The sequence below is a fragment of the Tursiops truncatus genome, chromosome 10 (genome assembly GCF_011762595.2).
Source record: "Tursiops truncatus isolate mTurTru1 chromosome 10, mTurTru1.mat.Y, whole genome shotgun sequence".
NCBI lineage: Eukaryota > Metazoa > Chordata > Mammalia > Artiodactyla > Delphinidae > Tursiops > Tursiops truncatus.
The window spans coordinates 27,910,470-27,935,561 of NC_047043.1; the positions used below are offsets into that span (position 1 = coordinate 27,910,470).

A 25,092-nucleotide genomic window follows, 5' to 3' on the forward strand; every position below is an offset into this window, starting at 1 on the left:
TGCTTGACAGGCCTGGGCACAGGGCTGCACAGCCCCTGATAAAGACTTCCTTGACTTCTGGTAATCTTCCTCAGTTACTGAAAACTATTGATCCTGTTTCCACACATCTCAATGTTAATTGGCTTCTCCTCAAGCATCCCCGTGGACACCACAGACCAACCCGACCTGTTAGATAAGCAGGGTTGATTCCTATTAATATTTTCTCTCATCTAAGTTAAAGAGTCAAGACACCACCGACTGAGGCAACTTTTAATTTGTTCTTAAAATAGGACAAACATTTCCAGATGACCCACTCACATGAGTCCCTATTTTTGAGAGTGATTCAGCAGTATAATTGGAATCCAGAGAGATGGTGGTACAGGGCAAGACCTAGATGAAAAAAGAAAAAAATCACGGAAGAAACCAAATAGGCCATATGGGTTTTGAAATCAATCAACATAAATCCCTAATCTATCACTTTTTAGCTATTTGTGATTATCTATAAAAATGGAAATATAAAATACAGACACTAAATTCTCAATATCTTAATCTTAAGAATGCCGGAAAGAACTTCCATCATTGGCCATTGGCATTTCTGACTGCCATGTATATATAATCTGCATAAAAACAGTAATAACACATTTTAAAATCCAAAATGCCTATAGGAAAACGATACAAGGCAACAGAAATCAATCTCTGTTTTCAGCTTTTGATTTGCTGATACTTTATGAAAGTCAAACTCAAGAAGAATAACAGAAGATAAATTTCAACAATCTCCACCAAAGCCTGTATCCCTCAGGACAGCGCTGGCTTCATGTATAATGATATTTTCCACGGTTTTCTCATTGAGTCAGCTTCAAGGGCGGACCGTGTTTCATTCCTTTGTTGCATGTCCTGTAGCTCCTGAACAGAGCTAGGCCGTAATAAACACCCAGTATCAACTGAGAAGAAAGAACTCGGGATTCTATTCTCAGTGCCACTGAAGGCTTCCCTATGACAGTAATGTAAACCTTAGTACTTTGGCAAATACAATCAGTTAGGTTTGCCCTCTGCTTTTTGAACTTCATGCTTTACTGTTGTAGAAACAAGGGCATGTCTTCAGCCCTCCTCATTACAGGTGAAGAGAGGTGCAATTGATGTCACACCTGCTTCTCCAGAAATCTTCCAGGACATCAGTAAGGGGTCCAGATGGAACCCACACCCTTGGGGTAATGCCTAGCCCCCAGTGGAGTAAGGAAGAACGGACACACTTGGTTTAAGAACATACCTCCCTTAGCCTTCTACCTACCTATTCCCATCTTCGGAGGCAAAGAGAAGAGTGCTTAAGAATGCGGGCATCTGAGGAAGCTAGAAAAGGTAAGGAAATGTATTCTTCCCTAGGCTTCCAAAAAGCGACCCCGTCCTGCTGACATTTGACTTTAGCTCCGTGGCATTCATTTGAGACCTCTGACCTCCAGAACTACAATACACAAAATTCTGTTGTTTTAAGCCACTAAATTTGTGGCAGCTTGTTATAGTGGCCACAGATAACTGACATCCGTGCCTCTCAAGTCCAGCCCATCTTTCATCCCTACCCTGCCCTGCTGCTACCAGTGAGCATATTTCCTTCTTTCTGCTTCTTGTGTATATATGTTTTTAACAACTACATATATGTCTAATTTTTCTTTCTTGTTTATGCGATAGATTCCTTACTATATACAAACTGTACCCCTGGCTTTTTTTTTTTTACTTAACAGCTTACATTCTTGTTCCTTGTTACCCCTGCACAGGACTCCATGGTGAGGATGTTCCATAACTAATTCAACCAGTTCTTAAATGGTCAACATTTGGGTGGATTCCAAACTTTGCTAATAAGAATAGAGCTTCAATGAGTAACTTTATGAATACGGCGTCTAATATTTAGGGAGGTGCTTTATCACACTAGATTCCTAGAAATATTTCCCTACAGGGAAAATAGTAAAAGCAGGTGTCCTTTTGTTAAATAGTGCCAGATCCCCTCCACAGAGGTCACCCTACTTTTCACTGCAACCAGCAATATACACTAGTACCTATTCCTTCACAGCCTCTCCAAAAACACGTGTTGTCAAACATTTGTATTTTTGCCAATCTAAGAGTTGGGAAATGGTTTCTTAGTGTGGTTTTTAATTTTCATTTCCCTTATTGTGAGTGACAGTAAGCCCATTTTTCATATGTTTAAGGACTGTAAACGTTTTCATCTGTGACCATTTTTATATCTTTAGCCCATATCTTTATATAGTTTTAAATTTTTTTTTCTTAATTTTAAAAAATTCTTTTATGTAAGGGAGCCTTGAACAGAGCTATCTTCTACTGCTTCAGTGAAGAGCCATTTTAAAAGTTAACCACACCCTTCTTATCTCCTTCTGACTCTGTTATGCTCGCTTGTTTCAGTGGGGACTTTTGTTCAACCGATTCCTCTTTTCCTTTACTTTCAGACCTCCAAGAGACTCTTCTCCCTCTACAGATCTCTCTCTCCTCAGAACCAGGGCTTTCCCAAGACGGTTGCTTCTGCTCCAGCACACCTCATAGGCCCTTCCCTTGACTGATACCCAAAGGACCAGTTCTCTGTTTCACTGGGCTTTGGGCTGATCCCCTTCCTTTTGGGGTTAAGTCCTAGTTGACGTGATCTGTGCCCTTCGGCTACTGGGACCCCACTGCCCTCCTCTGTCTTCTGTGCAAATCCCTCCTCACTGTTCACCCTAAGGCAGGCTCTGAAGGACACTTTGATAGTCTTGAATGAATATTTCCTTCCTGATAGGTAAACTGAGGTTTGCAGTACTGTCTCTAAATATAATTGTTAGCTAGGGGTGATTGCATTTGGTCTCCTTGTTGATCTCTATGATTTGGGAGAGAAGGTATGAAGACATTCATATTTATGTCAGCGCTTACAAGATCCTGGTATGTATTAAGCTCTAAGTAAGTGTTAGCAGTTATCGTTAATTTTATTAACTAGAGGGTACAGGGACATTGAAGAATAAGTATTGGAAAAATTAGATTGCTATGGGCAAAAACTCATAAAACTGGATGCCTGCCTGATATCACGGTGTCCAAGAATGGGTTATAGATCAGGGTTTCTCAACATTAGTACTCTTGACGTTTGGGGCCAGATTATTCTTTGTTCTGGGGGCTGTCCTGTACTACTCACTAGATGCCAGAAGAAACCCATTCCTGCAAGTCGTGACAATCAAAATGTCTCTCAGTCATTGCAAATGTCCCTCAGAGGCAAAGTTACCCACCAGTTGAGAATCATTTCTACAAATTGAATAAATACCTGAATGTAACGGAGTATCTTTGTGACCAGGGGTACAAAAGAATTTCTTTACACAAAACTTCAAAAACAAAAACATAAAGCAAAACATTGATGAATTTCACTACCTTACTCAGGTTACTTTGTTGACAATTGGACTGAAACGGGACAAGAACCAAATCAGAAGAACCGATTAGGCAGTTCTTTAACTGAGGTGCCCAAGGTCACACAGCAGGGAACCAGAATTCAGATCTGTGTTGTATTATTTTATACACATGTCCTCTACCTCTACTTGCTATGTTTCTGGAGAGTTAAAGTAAGAAAGGTTGTAGGCTGGTGAAAGGCCTAAGAGAATTAAGTTAGCTCAGGCCCCTGTCAAGTTCCCTTGAGATAGGTCATGAGATTAAGTTGAGCCTCTAGACTCAGAGGTATTTTAAAGTTACAAATAATATGGACGGAAATATGGATGGAAAAATCTAAGCACAATGTGGTCACATTTTTATGCCAAGACGAAGTGACCCATGGCTGATGAGAGAATTGGACTTCCTCAATGACCAGCAGAAAATCAGGTTAGAGGAGGAGAAGGTTGAAGCTGTGCTTTTGTAGTTCAGTCACAGAACAACAGCAAGAGGGAGGCAGCTCCTGGGACCCTCTGAACAGGGCCCACTATCTGAGATGCAGCCCCTGTTCAAATGTCAGAGCACCCAGCCTGCCCCTCCAGTGTCCAGGGACCCCTGTGGAGCCCCAGCCAGAGAACTACGTGAACCGTGGGGGGTGGACTTGCCATCCTTTTTTCTATCCTGTGCATGTTTCATTACCTTGCCAATATTTTTTATTGTAGTAAAACCCACATAGCCTAAAATGTATCATCTTAACCTTTTTAAGTATACAGTTCAGTAAGGTTAAGCATATTTACGCTGTTGTGAAACAACAGTGTTTTCATCTTGCAACTGAACCTCTATGCCCATTAAATAACAACTCCCCTTTCTGCTTCCCCAGCCCCTGAGAGCCATCTCTCTACTTTCTATTTCTATGAATTTTACTACTTTAAATACCTCATATAAGTGGAATCATACAGTGTTCGATTTTTGCAACTGGTTTACTTCATTTAGCATAATGTCCTCAAGATTCATCCATGTTTTCACATGTGACAGGATTTCCTTCCATTTCAAGGCTGTATAGTATTCCTTTGTGTGTATCTATCACATTTTGCTTATGCATTTATCCATCAATGGATATCTGGGTTGTTTCCATCTCTTGGCTACTGTGAATACTGCTGTTATAAACATGGGTGTACTAATATCTCTTTGAGATCCTGTTTTCAATTCTTTAGGATATATACCCAGAAGAGGGATTGCTGTTTATATGGAACTTTTATTTTTAATTTTTGATGAACCTCCATACTGTTTTCCATAGCCATTGCACCATTTTACAATTCCAGCAACAGTGCACAGGGTTCCAGCTTCTCCACATGCCCAGCAACATTTGTTACATTCTGTTTTCTTTTGATAGCAGCCATCCTAATGGGTGTGAGGTACCTTGCACTTTTGACTAGATCATGTATGTCCAGACAGGTTCAGATTTTCTCTGTAGAAGAGGTCTAGCAGTGCTATCTGGTTAAAGCAATGCTACTATACTTAATATGAGGTTGGGAAAGGTTACTTGTCCATAGCTAACATCGGGAGAGTAGAGGTCCGATAAATTTGACGGGGTAAGGCTTGAATGGAGTGAAGGGTCCCCCAGCCACCTGTTGCACCACCCCTGGCTAATGATTCCTAGGCAGGTCTTACTGGTTACCTGTTTTCTATCATAGGTCCGTGTAATAAAATGCTGTATTCCTGAATGTTTATTCGTGGAGTTCTTTTTCCACTGTATTATTTGGTAATCCCTATGAGCAATTTCAACCTTTGTTTAATCATTTGATCACAATTAGCCTCATGCCTGGAGGATAGTACTTCTCTTTTTAGGGACTAGCTAGAGGTTTCTGTCATTTCAAGTCATTCGCTGTAAGATTTCAGCCACCAGGTGGCACTGAAGTGTTTAATTTATACAAATCAATCATTTTCACTGTCGGTTTGCCAAGTTTTAAACTAATTTGCTTGTGAATTATTTATGATTATGTAGCTACTGCTACTCTATTAGCTTCCTATCAGTGCTGTAACAAATTACCATAAATTCATTGGCTTAAAACAATACAATATATTATCTTACAGTTCTGCCTGTCAGAGAGGTCCAAAGTGGGTCTCACTACATTCACATCAGAGCATCAGCAGGGCTACATTCCTCCTGGAAACTCTAAGGGAGAATTGGTTTCCTTGTCTTTTCCAGCTTTTAGAGCCTGCCTGTATCTTTTTAAATTTATTTATTTATTTTTGGCTACATTGGGTCTTCGTTGCTGCACGCGGGCTTTCTCTAGTTGCGTCAAGCGGGGGCTACTCTTCGTTATGGTGCGGGGGCTTCTCATTGCGGTGGCTTCTCTTGTTGCAGAGCACGGGCTCTAGGCACGCAGTTTCAGTAGTTGTGGCTCACAGGCTTAGTTGCTCTGCGGCATGTGGGATCTTCCCCGGACAAGGGCTCAAACCCGTGTACCCGGCATTGGCAGGCGGATTCTTAACCACTATGCCACCAGGGAAGTCCTGCCTGTATCTTTTGAATAGTAATAGCAGTATAGGAATGTCTCTCCCCATAGAACCCTTTGTACAATCTTATTACTTTCAGCATACAGACGGCCCTAACCACTAATCCTCCATGAAGCTTAGGTTGGATCGTGGAATTAAGTGAGTAAAGTAGTTCAAGAACAGAGTTTATCTTCTCCGTAATTCATTACTGTGAAAATTCTTGTTATCCAGATAGAGTTCTTTGCTCTCTTGCACCAGTTTCCAGGTCCAGTTTTAACTTTCATTCCTGAAGCAGATCCCTTGCTCTGAAACCCTGTCCCTTTTCCTATCTTGGGACAAGGCCAAACCCCTAGGAGGACATTGGAAGGCCTCCTCTAACTCTTCCTCTTCAGTCTAGTGAAAGCCCTAGGTCCTTGACTCCACTTTTCCAGTCCACACCACCACCCCGCTTGCTGCAGAGTCAAAAGCCAATGGGTGGCTAAGACAAGGAACCACAGAGCAGGCCCTTGGGGGTGAAAGGGGACTGAGTCTTACTCTTGCCAACTTTGACCAAGAAGCCAGGCTTTTGCAGGTCGTGAGTAGATCAAAGAATCCATAGATCTACCTCCTTCAAGCCCAGTCACCAAATGTTCTCTTCCATTTTCCCTCAGCAAACCTTCTCACACTGAGAGTTTAGGTGTCACTCCTGGCAAGAAGAGAAAGTCTTCCAAAGAAGCATGACTGTCCCTCCACATCCCCGCCTGCCTTCCAGCCTCCTTCTCCAGGAGCTCAACTCTCCGGCCAGGACACAGGACATCCACGAGGAATGGGGCAGCATAGGCAAAATGGATGAAGCCCTGGTTAACAGTCAGAATAATAGCTGGCATGTACCAATAACTTAATTTGAACCAGGCAGCAGTCTATCCGTTTTGAATGTGTTGGCTCATTGAATCCTGAGACCACCCTGGGAGGTATGTACTATTATTAGCCCCATTTTACAGAGGAGGAAATGGAGGCACAGAGGCATTGGCAATTTCTTCAAGGTCACACAGCATGAAGGCTATTCCCCCAGCTTAATTTTTCTGTGCACTTTGCCTTCTCCATGCTGCTCCCTCAAGCCTAAACTTGCAGTGCCCTCTCTCCCCCTCCTCTAAGCTTGGTCTCTAGAATGACTCAGCGGCTCTGAATTTGCAGCTTTACTAGGAAAACCGTGTTGCTTCTCTCCGAGTATCTATTCTATCTGTCCCATTTCTCATTGTGGAATGAGGAGTTCTTTTAATGAATTTTAGGCATGAACAAATAAGTGGAAGAGATTTCAGAGGAATGGAGAAGCCGTCCTGGTGACCCTGAAATCACACTGGGTAACACAAGCTCTGCTGGGTCATATAAAGGTCCGCCCTCCATATGAACAGCAGAGGGCGCTGTGCAGCCGTGGCCTCGTATTAAGAATGCTGTTCCCCTCCCTCCCCTGCTTCCCAGGATGGGAACCCCCAGTTTGGATCTATACATGGAGAAAACTGCCCGGTTTTCACACCTCTGCTGTCCTTCCATGGTTCCGGGACCTCCCTGTACACCTGTCCCGACCTCGTTCCTAAGAATAATCTGACCTGAGGTCACTGGAACATGTGGAGTTTCCAACCACAAGGGCCCCAAATCTGGGCAAGTCCAATTCTGGTCTCCTGCCCCCTTTCTGGCTCTTGGAATTCGGCCTGCCTCCCCAGATCCCGTCAGTCTAAGATTCTGTGTTCTGGTTTAGGGTCTGAAATACTGCCTGTGCTCTGTGGTTGACCCCTAGCCTGGGCCGTGACCCGGTCTTGTGCTTCCCAGACACTTGTGTCCTTGAGCTGTAATTCTGCTCTCGACCGTGTGGTTGGAGCCCTGCTTTCTGCTGAAAGACCTTCCCGGTCCTGCCAGCTCTCCATTCTGGACTTGGGAGGATCACTGATCATGAATTTCCAGTCCTGTCCTCTGAATTTGTTGCACCCCCAACATGGTGCCGGCTGCTGCTTCTGAGACCTTCTGATTCCTCCTGGGTGCAGATGTAAAAAGCGGAGGACCCCAATTACTGAGAAAATTCAACAGGGCCAGGGCCACCCGCAGAGGATATGCTGAAAGAATGCAATCCTCATCCATCCCCCACTTCACAGGTTCAAAAGTAGAAGTTGAAAGTTGAAGAAATAGGTGGTGAGGATTTCTTTGGGGAGAGTTGTTAGTGTGTTTCCATCTCCTTCCTCCACTTCCTCCTGATACTGGTCAAACTTCAAGCACCCCCCTGATTCTAGTAAGTGGTGTAATGCCTGATCTTGGCTTCTACTGGTTGTCACCAGCTTTTCATACAGCCAACCAGGTATGCCCAGCTAGCTAGAGAGAAGACTTCAGCCACGCCCCTCTTCTCTAGAATGGTTAGACAGGATGCAGGGCCTCCTCCACCCGGCTTAGTCTAATAAGCTTCCCAAAACAGGTCAAATTAGAACCTTCATGGAAAGATCAGCTTTGCTAAATCATCTGAACTACCTCTCCTTAGTGACTAATCAAGAAATGCTAGAGTGGGCTTCCCTGGTGGCGCAGTGGTTGAGAGTCCGCCTGCCGATGCAGGGGACACGGGTTCATGCCCCGGTCCGGGAAGACCCCACATGCCGCGGAGCGGCTGGGCCCGTGAGCCATGGCCGCTGAGCGTGCGCGTCCGGAGCCTGTGCTCCGCAACGGGAGAGGCCACAACAGTGAGAGGCCTGCATACCACAAAAAAAAAAAAAAAAAAGAATTTATTAAAGATTGTTATTCTATGTGAAAGCTTGCGGTCTGGGGACAGGCTTGCGATATCCATGCCCTTCCTTTATTCTGCCCAGTCTTCAAATGGAAGAAAACTATTCTATAGCCTCACACCTTGCATCCTTTCAGTCTTGGGTTTTCCTTCAGGACCTTGAAGTTTATCTCCATCCTGTAAACCATAAATTCCCAAACGTCTTCTTTACTGTGGGCCTCTCGTCTCTCATCTCAGCTTAGAGGCTCCATGTGGACATGAAAAGAAAATGTGTTGAAGACTAGGAAGAAGGATGCAGCTGATGTGGCAGGAACTGCTGAAGGAGACAGGTATGTGAGCACCGACCGAGAACATGCTGCCCCCATGAAGGTTAGACACTTGACAGTGCTCACTGAGCTCTGAAGGTCAGTGCATTGGATGCAACTTTTGGGAAGTTGAAGTATCCTTGGAGAACACAGTGATGACAATTATAGCACTAAGCTGTTCTCTGCCTGGATTAACTGAAACTGTGGAATGAAACTAATGTGGTCCACCCGATACCGTGTATCCTCAGAGAGGAAGAAGTGAGCAGGTACTAGGAATGTGTGCTAGGTTGCAATAATAGAATCACAAACTCTCTGTAGCTATGAAAGACGGTAAAGATCTAAAAGAAGAAAAAAAAAACACTCTTCATGTTATAGGTAAGGAAATTAAGGACTCAGAGAAATGAAGCAACTTGTGCAACTAACAAGCAAAGTTAAGCTTTGAACCTAAATTGCTCAGCTGCCAGGCTAGTGGTTCCTCCTCTCACCAGCTGCCTGTCTACATACCCCGTGGCTTTTTCTGTAATACTGTTGCACCCTGTCACAACAATACTGTACTGTCTTTTCTTTATTCCTTTCTTTAGAAATCTGCCATTAGTAAGGGTAAAATCGTAGTCATCTGAAAATTTCTTTTAAATGACATGTTATTTATCATAACTCTAGTCATCTCAAAGAACTGACTGATTTCTAATGGGACCACCTAAGAATGGATCAAACTTACTTTTATGTGGGTCTTGGATCTAGGATGAGAACATTCTGTGGCCAGAAATAACATTAAACAGTAAATCGTGATAGCCTGGGACTTCATTTTCACACACGAGGCTCTTCACCTGCAATATACAACAAAGTTGGCTCCAGCTGAAGGTGACGACAGCACATAGCTACTACAATACTTAGCCAACTAAACAACCACTTAGTCCTCAGCAAACATGAATTTCCTTATGCTCTAATGGAGATGAACTCACTCTGATCCACTTAGGCTCATGGGGCAAACTGTGACCGGGAAGCAGACAAAACTCACTGATCTTGGCTCAAAGCCTTCCTGGTTGGAGTCAAGATTAAGAGGGACTTTCACAGCTCCACTGAGTCTTCTGCTGAGATGACAACCCACGGGCACTTACAGGAAGGCTTCCAAATTGTCTTTGAGTTTAAAATTGTCTTTGAGTTCCTAAGTATGGAGGTTCCTTAAAAAATTAAAAATAGAACTACCATATGACCCAGCAATCCCACTACTGGGCATATACCCTGAGAAAACCATAACTCAAAAAAAGTCATGTACCACAATGTTCATTGCAGCTCTATTTACAATAGCCAGGACATGGAAGCAACCTGAGTGTCCACTGAAAGATGAATGGATAAAGAAGATGTGGCACATATATACAATGGAATATTACTCAGCCATAAAAAGAAACAAAATTGAGTTATTTGTAGTGAGGTGGATGGACCTAGAGTCTGTCATACAGAGTGAAGTAAGTCAGAAAGAGAGAAACAAATACCATATGCTAACATATATATATGGAATCTAAAAAAAAAAAAGAAAGGTCATGAAGAACCTAGGGGCAAGATGGAAATAAAGACGCAGACCTACTAGAGAATGGACTTGAGGACAAGGGGAGGGGGAAGGGTAAGCTGGGACAAAGTGAGAGAGTGGCATGGACATATATACACTACCAGATGTAAAATAGATAGCTAGTGGGAAGCAGCCACATAGCACAGGGAGATCAGCTCGGTGCTTTGTGATCAGCTAGAGGGGTGGGATAGGGAGGGTGGGAGGGAGGGAGACGCAAGAGGGAAGAGATATGGGGATATATGTATATGTATAACTGATTCACTTTGTTATAAAGCAGAAACTAACACACCATTGTAAAGCAATTATACTCCAATAAAAATGTTAAGAAAAAAATAAATTAATAAACAAAGCACCCATGAAGGAAAAAGTTAAAAAAAAGTTGTCTTTGAGTTCCTAACCAAGGAACAGGAAAGTATTTTGACTTATACCATCATCTTGTAAACCAAATCTGAGCAGGGGAAAGGGAACATGGCAGAATGACAGGCAAAGTGTGGTAATGGATTTGCATAGGTGTTGAGATATACGTGCGGAATTCACGATCTGACAGTGTGGGTAGAAAGAAGTTCTCACATATGCAGCCACGTGGTGGATGGGCACACTAGGAAATTTGCAATATTACTATTGTTTAGGATATATATTTTATTTATTTATTTGGCTGCGCCGGGTCTAAGTTGCAGCACGCGGGATCTAGTTTCCTGACCAGGGATCGAACCTGGGCACCCTGCATTGGGAGCTTGGAGTCTTAACCACTGGAGCACCAAGGAAGTTCCCTAGGATATATTTTTAACTGATCCTTATAAAGGGAAATAACAGAAGAACCAGTGTGAGCTGTCTTAAAAGTATCCTTATGTTTCACATATACATGTAGCTTTCAATAAGTTTTGACCCTGACACAGTGAGAAACAGATCTTACATTGTGACTCAGAGTGTACAGACAAAAATATGTATGTATATAGTGATCCGCATATAAAACTCAAAAAGCACATAATTTTTATATTTGAAAAACTTATATGTTAAAATACTATTCTTCCTACCTGCAAGACACTCTGATAAATCCATGATATTTATCTTGTATTCCACTTTATTCTATCTGACATTCTCTCAAAAATTGGCTGCCACCCACTAAACTAAATTCACAACCCTCTAATGGATGGTAACCTGCAATTTGAAAAACAGAAATATAGAGTATGATTCATTATCATTGTCAAGTCGAAAATTATTCACTTCTTCTGCTAAATTGGTCGTATTGATCCTTTCTCTTTGCTATTCTTCACAATTCTGTTGCAGTCCCCTTCCCCAGATACATGTATCAGGGAGAAAAGATGCCTACATTCAGGATCAAATAATAGGACTGATGGGTAAGTGCAATTCTCCTCCACCTGGAGAACATCACATTTATAAGTAATAATGCCTGCTATCTAAGGCTTCAGGAGAAGGGCCACTCTTATTCTCCATTGTTTCCATTATAGGAACTTTGCTTAAAGCTGATCTGGCTGGAAGAAAGTCGAGTGTTTGGCATAGTGATGTGATGTGATTTATGGAGTCCAAAAATGTTCTGCAACCAATGCTAGGGCCTCTAAGTCCACAGTCCCTAAAAATGTTCAGAGAGTATTTAATCCAATAGCCGTGGCATTTTCTGTAGATCATTATGCTCTTTGTGGAACATTGTGAAATAATGATACATTTCATGTATTCATATAAACTAAGAAACATTTTACTAGCACAAATATATATATGCAAGATGAAATCATAAGCGTGAGCATAAGAAACAAACGTTGAACTAAACACAACTGGCTAGTTTGGGGTTAATTTGCTAGTTGATCACTCACGTTATTATAGTCTGGTGTATGTAACCCACATACCACTTGGCATGATAATTATATGGTAAATTTCCTTCAGTTACTACAAATGCTGGGGAGAGACTATTTAATGCTATAACCCAAGAGGAGTCATAGCATTTTTATTTTTGCCCAGTTTGACTGGTGGGGATTAGTCACATGGATAGATGTTTTCAAGTTAGCCTCAGTTGGGTTGTTTTTCTTCTCACCAGAAAGAGTTGAATGGGATCCCTCCCATACCAGAGTTCAGATGTTGGCTGAGGCCAAAAGCCAGAGTGCTCTGCAGAGCAGAGAATGAGGAAAGCTTAAGAGCGTGGAGAGTGAGGCATTTAAAAAATAAAAAGAAGCATTGCCAGCATAATCCTTAATCAGAAGTTGATATTATGTAGAACAGAACGGAGGAAGCGCGCTTTCCTAGATTAACCATTGATAAAGACAATAATTAGAGTGAACTTTGAGTTTTGCATAATTCCAAACTGAAAAATTCCTGCAAGTACAAATAAAATGCCTCTTCAAGACGTAGCACAATGTCTACATACAGTAAGATTCTCCTTGAGTTTTTAGTACTCACATCTTATCCTCAACGATTCATCAATTTAGATCCATCGGCTGGGCTTAACGATGCGTTCTAAATGGGGAAAAAATAACAGTGAAGTCAATGAGGAATGACATCGACCAAAATGCACATAGATTTATATTCATGTCTGTGCCTGACTAGAGATAAATGTGTAAAAGTGAAAACGTGAAGGAAAGTAGCCAAATTGACACCGTTACACAGAATTAAATTACCATATTACACTGAACCCAACACTGTAAGCAACATTATTATTTTTATGTCCACTGAGAAAGAAAAAGAAGAGAACTTGCCAATGAAACCATGACATGCCACTAACTGTACAATACATTCCAATTTCAAAAATGTTCAGAGGTGAATAAAAAATGCCTATCACAGAGCTGATGAACTGTGGCACTAAAAGTCACACTCAGTGCTAGCTGACCATAAATTCTGACTCTCAATGTGTCCAGAAAACTTTCTGTTGATTTTAAAAGTAGCTCTTATTGAGAAACTGTTGGTTGAATCAACGACTTCTTTCTAATTAATATAACAATGATGGTAATTTCAGCTGGTGCTTGAAAAGACAGAAAGCTAGGCCAAAATTCATCTTCAAGATCTATAAATACACAGAGACTGGAATTCAAGGGAGTGTGGTTCACTGAAAACGTCCAAAGCAAGGAGAATGCTAATTCTCATGATTAGCTGGGTGGCTTTGGGCAAATCTCACATGTACTCCGGGTCTCCTTACTTATGAAAATTACTAGGTTGGACTAGAATCTCATTTCTAACGCATGTCTTATTTCCCACTCCTGGCATTTTATGAATCTATGGTTCTGGGTTCATACTGTTCCATCACAATGGTCCAAACGTCAAGTTGAAATACAACCGATATGGAAAATTCTTTCAAGGGGTATATTTATATAATTTAATGCCTGAAAATATAACAGTCAGCTCTCCTGAGACAGTACAAGCCAGCTCCAGCACAGCACTGCCTCATGCCTGCCCCAGGGTCTCGCCTTCACCCAGACCCTGCTCTCAGCTTCTCACCGTCTCATCGGCACTGGCGTTTAGATGGCAGTACCGATGAACGAGGAAAAGAAACCTAGGTTTCGAATGAGGAAAAGAGAAGAACAAAGACACAAAATCTAAACATAAACTAGATTGTCTAGAAGAGCATCAGTAACACACAGGCAGTACTGAAAGGAAAAGCTTTCAGATGTGAACGTAACCAAAGCCAGCTCACCTGGACACTCACCTGGACGCGGGGTTTACTAGTTCCTCGCGAAGAGTGGCCAGAGTCCGTGCCAGGTCCTATCCTACATGGAGAATCCAGAGTTACTCTCTGTCCAGGATGCTTAAATTACCTTTATACCATGTACTGACTTCTGGTTCTACAGAGTGTTCAGCTTATCAATGAAATCGTGTATCTTTATAAAATCCCTAGTTCTACAAACCCCCTGGAGATGGTGGCAGAAAAACACTTTGTTGGGAAGAACTGTCGCTGGCTATTTAAATCAAGATCCTAATACCCAGCTGGGGGGAAATGAAAAGAGTAAGCAGTAATCCTGACAGAATAACGCTGCAAAAATGCATATTCATCCTGGGATACGCACATTATCCATCACCGGTTTGGCAACAATTTGTCCCAGGCACCAAAAGGTAAAGAAAAAAAGGGTAGAAGAAAAACAACACTGAAGACATTTGTATAAATGTTCTATGAATTCAGGAAATCTGCCTGCTTTACTCTTAGCGGGCGAACAATTTGGTGTCTATTGGATTTGGCCAAGGCATCGTGTCCTGACGTGGTTTTCTGTGGATCACTGGTCTCATAAAAGACTAAGGGATTCCATGGTCAGATCAGTTTGGGAAACATTGTGTACCAGTACCACCAACCGCCCCCCCCCAACACACACATACATTTGCATAGCAAAGTTATGAGAGTTCTTGAAATGAGAAGACTGTCACACAGGTTTTACCAAATTTACTTGATCATCAAAAGTGCTTTGGGAGAGTTGAAGGCTGCTACCCAAAGACAGTATGCTATTTTGGAACATATCAATCTCTCCAGATTCAAGCTTCACAAGCCTTTGTTGGACCCTACCCCATGCCAGTCCTGTGCTAACACCTTCCTGGGAGCTCCTTTCATTCACTCACATCGTGATCCAAAGTAGCCCAGCGGAGAGCAATAGTCCCGGCCTTAGTGCATCCTGAAAGAAGGCGGCAGTGGGCAGGCAATCTTTAATCCATGCAACATGTAAGAATTATCCTGAAGCTTGACATGACGCTCAGAGTAAAGCTGGAGGGTGAGGAAGTTAAGAGTTAGGTGACCCACATTTTGGAGGGGGTGTGTGTGTCTTTTGCTCCCCTCAGCCTAATTTCCTGTCTACCCCACTAGTGTAATTAGGACAGATTATACAGCCAGATGGCCGAACAAGTTGTTTGTGTGTTTCTGGCCTGGTTAATAGAATGTATTCAGTCTCTCTTATGGGTTCTTCCTTGCCATGGATGAGCAGTTTCATAAAGAGCCTTGGGGGAAAAGAAAGATATGAAGGATCTTCTATAATGAGAAACATCTCATCCTCGGTTATTTTAGATGGCATCCAGCCAGTGTCTTTGTAGCTCAATATCTTCTCTGAGAATTGCAGTCTGGATTCAAATTCTGATAAGTTTGAATAACCACATCACCTCAGAGTTGGAAAGCTTCCAGCATGTCACCAACTATCTTGATACTTGTATGACGTTAAAGAAATTGATAGGACAAGCAATTGCCCTGCTCCATGAAGAAAGCTCTCTGGAGGGCTGACACTAAAAAAGAATAGCATCTTAAAATGCACATTTTAGAGCTCCCACAATTGTCCTCAGAGTTTAAGGAACATAGACCATCAAATGGCATAATATTGGCTGCTCAAAATGAGAGGAGATAGGTTTCAGCAAGTGGAGGAAATGTTTCCCTTTAAGTTGATATAAGGACAGCTTTGTCAACCCCACTAAAAGAAGAGACTATTAAAGCATGCTTCATAAAAAAGAAAAATCTAGCTTTACACTCAGCCTGAAGGAAGGGATTGAAAACTAGTTTGCTCATGCAGTAAGTGCGACTATTGGAGAACAGAGAATCTAACTGCCTAACAAAGTGCTTTGCATTTTCACCCCTAGAAGTGAGCAATTTAGAGCCTGACAAACGACTTTTTAAAGAAAAACAAATGTAAAAGAGACTGAGGAAATACTCCAAACTTGAGTTAGCCAATCTCTAAATAATGGTAGGGAAGGTTCCTGCAGAAGCAAGCATTCCAGAAAGTAGCATCATCAATCACACCTTTTCCCCATTCTGGAATATGTCTAACAACAACCCTGCCTTCAGCAGGAAAAGGCGTTGGCATGGCGTGTGTACTCACAGCATTCAGGAGATCCAGCAGCCCTGCAGGAGGGTCGGCGCGGGGCTCCCCACCACCGTGCCCCACCATCACTGGTGCTGGCTCTGGAACCTCCCAAGGTCCCCATCAGTGGCTGGGATCTGTCTTCTCCATATTTGAAAGGAAGTCCAGGAGGCCCCAGTGTAAACCAGCCGCCGTGGTGAGAAGCTGATGGGAGAACTGTAAACCTGCCCTGAGTTTCAAGGCTTGTGTAAGTCTGGGATTCACTGCACAGTGGGTCCGTCAAACAAGTCTAAGAGAAATTACAGGTTTCTCTCATCTGAAGCAAATTCATTAAAATGAGTCACTTGTTTGTCTTTTCATTCCTCCTCTTTATCTCAGATGACCACGTGAGACTCTGCTGCACCTACTGCACTGGGGTAATTAGAACGCAGGGGGTAAAATGCCAGGTTGTGTCACTTGTTGATTTTAAAAGGCGACCACATCTTTGCCTGTACTGACGTTGAACTTGGAAAACACTGACTAGGATACTGATCAGTACATCGTGATCCAATTCCTACCTTAACACCAAAGGTATTTTTGTTTTATTTTTTAATGACTGGCCCAAGGAGTTCTTACTGAGCCTCTCTACCTTGGTGCACAACCGTGGGGAATTCAGATATAGAATTCCACTTGAGGGAAACTTCCCTTGATCTGACTTGGGACAGGGAAGCCAGTTGGATTGTCCTTCCCACCCCCAAATAGTCCCACACATCCCAATTCTAGTGTCTCCCATTTACTACCTACCTTCCTGGCCCCCCAAATTCCAAGGCAAACCTCCATTTGAATATTACCAGAGGAGATCTTGGCATGAAGGAGAAATAAGTGAAAGGAGTTTTGTTACGTCTTTTGTAGTCATGAGGCTCGAGGAGGCGATGTTGTGGAAATAGGACATTCCATTTTGGTCACTAGTTTAGTACTGTGTCATTTGGAAATTAAAAAAGCCAGTATCATCAAACCTTTGGTTGTGTCATCAAAGGACTTTATTAAACGTATTCTATGTGCAAATCACCTTGCTCTGCTCTTTGGACATACAAAAGTGAGTGACATAGTGAGTAACAAGAGTAATTCTGTCCCCAAAGGTTTACAGTCTTATCTGGGAAAGAAAATACATGCACACAAAAAAGCTAAAAGTAAATAAACAATATTACACAGTGAATACTGACTATACAGTGAATGGCACAGATGATAAATATTGTAGGAAATCAGTGGGGAGAATCAGCACTTCTGGTTGGACAGGTCAGGGAAGACTTCACAGAGAAGGCAAAAAGTGCTGCAGAGCTCGGAGTGCCCTGAATATATGTACACTCTCTGACATACACTGTTTCCAGGGCAGGGAACCATATATGACAACTCTGGAAACATTGAATGAAGAGATCCTTCCACACATTTTGCTGGCTGGTAGCCCTGATGAAAGAGAATCCAACACTTAACACTTTCATTTAGCTGTCAGTGAACAGCTCCATGAGAGTGTCTCATCCAAACTCAGGCCAAAGGTCATGGCTGTGTGTTTGGTTGTGTGTGTGTGTGTGTGTGTGTGTGTTTGTGGGTGTGTGCATGAATTCACAGGTACTCTAATAAAAACAGCTAACATTTTAATGGCCAATTACTATTTGCCAAGTACTAGTCTAAGTATTTTACCTCCACTTATGCATTTAATCTTTACAACAACCCTATGAGGTAAGCTCAGTTTCTGGTTGGGAAAACCAAAGTCCCAGAAATTTAAATAACTCTCCCGAGGATTACCAAGTACTAGGTGCTCTACCCAAGAATCTGCCTTAGACACTGTTACCACCAGTTTCTCCTTGAGCCGCCTGACCAAGTCACTTCCTTGGTGAGGTGTGAACGGGACATTGCGTCTGTCTCCACCCTGGGTCTTCCATGGTCAGCCTGATCCGTGCAGTTCCTTGACACCTTTCAGGATGGGGCAGACTGGGCTGTGGGTAGCAGGAGAGGAGGCTCAGCTTCTTCAAGGGATTCCCAGATGATTCCAGAGTTTCTCTGTTAGCATCCATGAGGCTTTCTTTTTTTTTGTTTATTGTTTTTTTGCCGTACGCGGGCCTCTCACCGCTGTGGCCTCTCCCGTTGCAGAGCACAGGCTCCGGACGCGCAGGCTCAGCGGCCATGGCTCACGGGCCCAGCCGCTCCGCGGCATGTGGGATCTTCCCGGACCAGGGCAAGAACCCGTGTGCCCTGCATCGGCAGGCGGACTCTCAACCACTGTGCCACCAGGAAAGCCCCCATGAGCCTTTCTTAATTAATAATAATCCCAAGATAGAGCGTCTTTCCCGCCATCTTCTCTCAAGGAGTGAGTACATCTGAGCAGAGTGTGTTTTCATACTAGATGTGATCGCTCCATGCACAATACAGATGAAAGGCCAACCTCTCTGTCTGTCTGTCTGTCTGTCTCGTGTTCAGTGTTCCCATCTGTAAAACAAGGCAATTGGACTCAGTCTTTTCTAAAGTTTTTTCAGAGTTAAAATCCTGTAACCATTTAGCTCCATGGGATTCCATCTTCACTTCAATATGTTGACTTAGGATAAATGACATTTCTTCATACTGAAATCTCTGCATTGAGAAAACCAGGACTGTGCCCGTCCCATTCTCTTCCCTTGAAGAGACCCTACGGAGATACTGGGAAATGTCAAATTAAAACTTCTTTCTGACTTCATTTGAAAAGGGTGCAATTGTTGTCCCAAGATGAGCAATGCCACTTAAGATGACTCGTTCTCCCGGTTTGTATATTTTTCTACCTGCTGATTATTATACTTTTGCTTTCTCAAACTTTCCTGCTTAGAGGAAGTTTTTTGTCATTAAAAAAGTGAGAGAGAGGCCCTACTCATTCACAAAGTGAGTCTCCCTTTCCCATTTGTAATATCACATCATTAATACTGGGTTCTTGGTAGGATAATTAGGGGCTACCCGTTGCCCCTTTTCCTTTATCCACTCATTTTCTTCTGTTACATCTGCCTGTGTGCTGGCTTTATAAAGGAGCTGCTTCTTCTGTTTTTTTTCTGGAAGGGTTTTTACCTATAATACTGCCTTCCTGTCAGGTGGCTCCTGGTTTGAATGTTGAATTTGTTCACATACAATGTTAAGGAAATGAGTAGCTCTCTACTGGCAATATAATATTTCTCCTTCCTCATCACAGGTTTCAAAACACCATATTGTTGGTCGGGGTTAATCTTACGTAGTCAGAGTAGGGCAGAGAGGCCCTTGGTGGCTCCTTGGTCTTGAGGTGAAAGCCCAGGACTGGAAGCCAGCAGACTTGGGTTTCTACCTCTGGCTCAAGCCTTGATTAGCTGTTACCCATCACTCCAGGCTTCAGTCTCCTTCACTTAAAATAAACACATTTCTGGCTCAAAAGCTCTGTGCTTTTTGCTTGACTCACAGCCAAAGAAGTTGCATCTAAGCCCAAGCCAGGCTGACCATGCAATCAACTTAAATTTGGACGAGTTTAACATACTGGCTCTTGGATTCCTTTTGCCAGAAGAACCAGCAATGACCTACTTAGAGTCGGCCCAACTGTTGGTGGCTGTTCATGAGGGCCTTCCCTCAGCAACCCACAGAATCCAGCCAGCTGACATCCCAGGCCACCACTGCCAAGCTGAGCCAGAGCTCTCTTCCTGGGGATAAACGTGATTCCAACAGCAATGGAGCCGGAGACCCTGACAAGACCAAGGTTCCGCTGTCCCCCTGTGGAAACCCAGCATGGCATATGTAGATGTTGACAGTGGATAGGGGAGAAACATTAGCAGCACAGAACAGCTTAGACAGGGGGCTTCCATCCTCTCCGCACTTCATGCCCTCCTCCATCAGCAGCACTGAGAGGGAAGCTCCCTTCATACTCCCCAGAGACAAGAAGACAGGAATCTGCACATTTCTCCTGGGGGCCCTGCGCTCCTGAAATGTATGACCTGGTCAAGAATAGACAATCACAGCTTTAATGGACAAGCAGCAAGAGCCAAAAGCCTCATGACAACTGCATCGTGGATTCACTCTTTCTTGAACAATAAGCCCCTCTGAGTAGAGCCCCCTTGGCAAAGGGTGAGTCTCTTTCCTTTAAGTCACTCTGGAATCCAGGGAACAGCTTTGTTCTCTCATCTGCAAATGCTGAGTTACAAACCTTGTCTCTCTGCAGGCTGGACCACGTCCTTTCCTCTTGGAAAAAGACCTCTTTTTTGTACAAGGTCCTTTTTTGTACAAGGGTTGTTGCAGAAGGTCTCAGCCACAGAGGCTGCTGGAGCCGAATGTACTGGGGTCAGGGAGGAAGGCTTTCTCTACAGCTCTCTGCCTCTGTCATTCTATGTGTCTCTGTGTGTGTTGCTCTCTCTGTTTCTTTCTGTATTTCTCTGGGTCTCTCTCTGTAACCCTCAGCCTCTCTCTGCATCTCTCTGTCTCACTGTGAAGGTGGAGGTCCCAGCGTGGGTGTCTCCATCTCCCTGTCTGGTCTTCTCTCTCTAGATCTAGAGGGAAATGGAGCTAGAGGATTGGAAGACTTGGCCGCACATGTCTGGGTATCTGGTGGCTCTCTTCCAACTCTGAGTTGCCATGCCATGTTGCTAAGTGCCCCTGTCTGTTTCACCCTGTGGTTCCCTTCCCTCTGTTTCTCTCTGTCTCAGACCCTCCTGAAAATGTAAATTAACTTCTACAGTATCTCCAAGGTCTCACATGGATAGTGTGTAGCATAATTCCTTGATCTTTTAACACTGGGGAAGAGAGGGCGCAACAGTGGGAAATTTGGGGATGTTGTTGATATCATGGAGGATGTCCTGGGGATGGAGAACTTAAGGGCAGGAAAAGAGGGAGCAGCTGGGTAGCGCTAGCTCATCTGCTCACTCCCCTCTCAAATACACTCAGGCTGATTTACACACATCCTCGGACAGGCCTGACTGTTTTGCAGGGACAATAAGAATTTCAGAAGTCCAAGAATTAGAAGTGTGAATATATCTCTAACCGGAGCTAGGTGAGAGTAGGTTGCATGAGAAGAATCCTTTCAACCAAGAAAAAATCATTTCTGATTAGAATTAATCAAATTGTGATTTTTTTAAAAGAAATATCACATACAGGCCATGTATATGGGATCCCCTTTGCTTTGTACTCACCTCCCAAGTTAGGAGTATAGCCTGGTTTGCTAGATTGGCCCTTTGGTGGGGTGACGAGAAAAATCAGAAGAAATGTTCTGTGGAAGACAAAAGGATAACTGGATTTGTTGTTAGTAGTCTGTTTTCGATTACTCAAAGCTCAAAGCTTTTAATTACTCAATTACTCAAAGCACATGGAGAATTATTTCGCTAAGCATAGTATATATGCTTAGTGAAAAAAGTCAGACAGAGAAAGACAAATGCTGTATGTTATCACTTATATGTGATACTAAAACTAAACTAACGAAGAATAAGTCTCCATCATTCCATTCTTTGAAAACAATGACATAATTTGAAAAATAGCTACAATAGGAAATAATGGCTTTGGCTTATCGACAGTCAGATATTCTCAAATGTAGCGGTTAAGGACTCAGTTTGCATTTCTATTGGAGGAATACACTGGACACCTGTTACTACTACTACTATTACTATTACTATCATTAATCATTTTGCCTAGCTGACCCCTTACCCTGCCCATGCTTTTCTGGAAACCGCCTACATCTTCCGGGTTTACCATGCATGCAGCGATGCTGAACGATGGGCCTGTCCGGAGCTGACTGGGTTAGGGGAAGGCAGCTGACCCAAGCTGGGTGGACCAGTCGTCGTCATCCCAGGAATTTTCAGGAAAGAAATGGGACTCACTCTCTTCTAGAGAAGCTGAAAAAGACAGCAGCGCACAGCAGTAATTTCCAACTTTACACATTACCAAGGTCTGGTTGTCAATGTCCAGAGCCACTGAATCAGAATTTCTGGCAGTAAGGCTCAGACACTAATATTTTCCCAAACTTTTAATTTTGAATACTTTCATTACTACTGAAAAGTTGAAAGAATAGTACAGTGAACCCTACATACCCTTCACCTAGATTGCACTATTTGTTAACATTCAGGGATGAGTGGGTTTTTTTTTTAAACTCTCAAGTGATATTACTATAATGGAATTGAGAACAACCCAACTACAGAAAGAAAAATAGCACCAAATGAAGTAGATACACCAAGAAAAACAAAGGTTATGAAGAGCATCCTGGTGGTACTCTTTATAATCCTGTATTTATAAGATCCTGTATTTCATGCCCTGGGTTCTATGAGATACCCCAGTATCATCATCATAAAATCACCTTCAGGGCTTAAAGTAGTGTGACTTAGGAGTTTGTTTACTGCAGTCAAAAGATTCAGGAATAATATGCAGAGGTGATAAAATTCTATAACCTCATCCCTAAATTAAAAACAACAACAGAGGGTTTATTGACTTGAGAGATGAAGATTACATTAAGAGGAATATATTTTTTAAAAAACAGAAGCCATGCATTCCCAAGAGAGTGGGATTCAAGAAAGTAGACCATATGTTAAAGCGTGGCTTTGTGGAAGCGCGTAGCCACTGTGTTCTAACGTAGATTGTTTTGCCACTGGTGAATTAAGTCGAATCTTGTACAAAGCAGGCGCCTTACCAGGGGATTGGGGTGGGGAGGGATGAGAGTGGTTTGCCCCAGTGGGGAGGAGTATTTTATTACTGATGTGGTTTAGAATCACCAGAACTTGCTGACAATAGAAGTAGACTGACTATAAGTTAGTTCTATTTTTTTAGACATATTTAGAAATATGATTGTCTATAGACACTACTCCCCGTTATTGGTTATTGCCTGGACCCAGGCAAAACACTTCCACTCCCAACCCCTGTGCCTCTGCTCCCATGTCCAATTCTAGAAACACCAGGCAGTCACCAGGCTTAGAGCTGTCCCCTGATCTCATCATATTTGAATAAGAGTCTTGGTTTCTGTTTAAAAATTTCATTTATTGGGTAAAAAGACAATGATGCCATAACTCTTTATCATGTAAATACTTTTGGAAAGGGATTTGGGTCTGTATGATCTTAGGATACAATCCCCAAAGACAGAAAATAGTTTTTGCTGTCTTTTAAGTTTTGCAATTTTTAAGACTAAGCATTTGCCCAGAAATGTACCTGAAATCATTTCTGCAAGCTACAAATAAGCTGATTTTTCCAAACTGTAAGAATATGCATGAATTTTGTAGGGAAAATTTAATAAATCCAAATAAGGTGAGGTCCATTCAAGCCTCACTCTTTAATCTGCAAGTTTACTTTAGAGGGGAAAAACTCAAGATTCAAAGGATAAAAGTTTCTAAGCAGAACTAAACTTTCAAAATTCACACTCAACAGATACTGACAAAGAATCCTTCAGAAAAAGGAAGGGATAGAGATAAGCATCAATTCCAACAATATTTTAAGGAAGGACATGAAAGGAAATGGACAGGGAGACGTCTATGTGTCCTCCCCCACCCTCCCCGTGCAAAGAACAATGCAAGGCAGACAAGCTTACGAGCCAAGAAAAATCTCTCCAAAGTTTATATTCCTCCTGAGAAAGTCTGATCTGAGGAAAATAATGTCCAAGATCAGGAATTCTTAATGCCATAGGTTAGTATTGGAAGTGCAGGATTTGTGTGTGTGTGTGTGTATCTGTGCATGTGAAGGTGTAAAAATATTCCTCTGTATTCAAGGAGACTTTAAAGCTGGTGATGTCTTGATAATAAGTCAAAATTATAGATAAAACATTACAAAGTGTGATGAGGGAAAATAATGGTTAGAAAAGTGAATTAGCTTCTGTAGTTGTACTTAATCACTTTCAGGTCATGAGAAGAAGAAAATAATTCCTTTAAAGATTCCAGTTTCCTGGACTCTGATATTTGCATGGGATCAGAGAAGCAGAGAGTAATCAGTAAAAGCAAAAATATTTTCATACAGACTAGTGCTCTTATTGAATTATGTCAAGTGCCCCCAGGTTACCAAATTCCTTTTGAATACTTACTCCCTATGTTCAAATTACAAAACCTCGAAAGTGTAGAATCATAATTGGCTGCTCACCTCTGAAATTCTCCCAAGGAAGTCCTTGGAGGAGGAGGAACATGGGACTACTCACTGTGGCTAGACAACGACAAAGTCACTGGCAAATTCGCCCCACTTCCTGGCAGCTGGAGACGCAGGTGTCAGTGGCTTTCCTTTGCCGTATCTTGCAGCAAATTAGCAGGCTGAACTCCTGTATCTCTGAGCTGTCAATTTAGCCCTGAATGGTGGCTCCCCAGGCTGAGGCATTCAGGCTGGCCTTGCTCTGACACAGGCAGCCAGCCCCATACGCAGGGGCCCTGCAGCCTGACAGGCAAATCCTGCTTGGGAATAGCTCCTGAGGTGGGAGGGACAGAGTACCGGAGAATGGATGAGTCACACACTGGGTGACACACGCAGACTCTCACAGATAGCCAAGGCTTTCCTTTCTGGCAAGGGATCCAGGACTATAGAGGTGGCACAAGATCTGTGGTACTTGGCCGTAGCTACTAACGTCCTCATGCATCTGCCTAAGCCTGAAAATGGGATATAGAAAACTCAAGTGTCTGTGCTTGGAGCTCTGTCTTTGGCTGGCTTTCTGGTAACTAGGATTATGGTAGCATGGTTCTCTAATTGTTTTTGGATGTCCCTAGTTCAGGTACCAGGTGGCATTGCCATTCCTAACCTCCTTGTGGTTGGAGGGGTCAGGCAAGTTGCTCTGCCGTGGTGACCAGCAATTCAAAATGGTAGCCACTCCATCCTGGGTTCCTGCTGACCTGTGATGGGCATGAGCAAAATGTGACCCTTGATTGTTTCTAGTTGTTGAAATTTGGGGGC

At 42.8% G+C, this 25,092-nt stretch overlaps 2 long non-coding RNA genes across 3 annotated transcripts; both read right to left on the reverse strand.

Annotated features, from left to right (window-relative positions):
- Positions 1–237: 237 nt before the first annotated feature.
- On the reverse strand, positions 238–16,777 carry LOC109552503 (uncharacterized). The gene is made up of 5 exons (XR_004528307.2): positions 16,261–16,777; positions 14,124–14,184; positions 12,884–12,940; positions 9,626–9,734; positions 238–369 (listed from the first exon to the last, which is right to left on the reverse strand). It is a non-coding gene; the product is annotated as an uncharacterized lncRNA (long non-coding RNA).
- A 471-nt stretch (positions 16,778–17,248) lies between these two features.
- On the reverse strand, positions 17,249–24,573 carry LOC109552547 (uncharacterized). Of its 2 annotated transcripts, none has more exons than XR_004528413.2 (4): positions 24,298–24,573; positions 21,937–22,079; positions 21,384–21,481; positions 17,249–18,705 (listed from the first exon to the last, which is right to left on the reverse strand). It is a non-coding gene; the product is annotated as an uncharacterized lncRNA (long non-coding RNA). The 2 variants fall into 2 exon arrangements; XR_002179368.3 differs by having other exon boundaries at positions 21,384–21,460; positions 21,892–22,079.
- Positions 24,574–25,092: the final 519 nt, after the last annotated feature.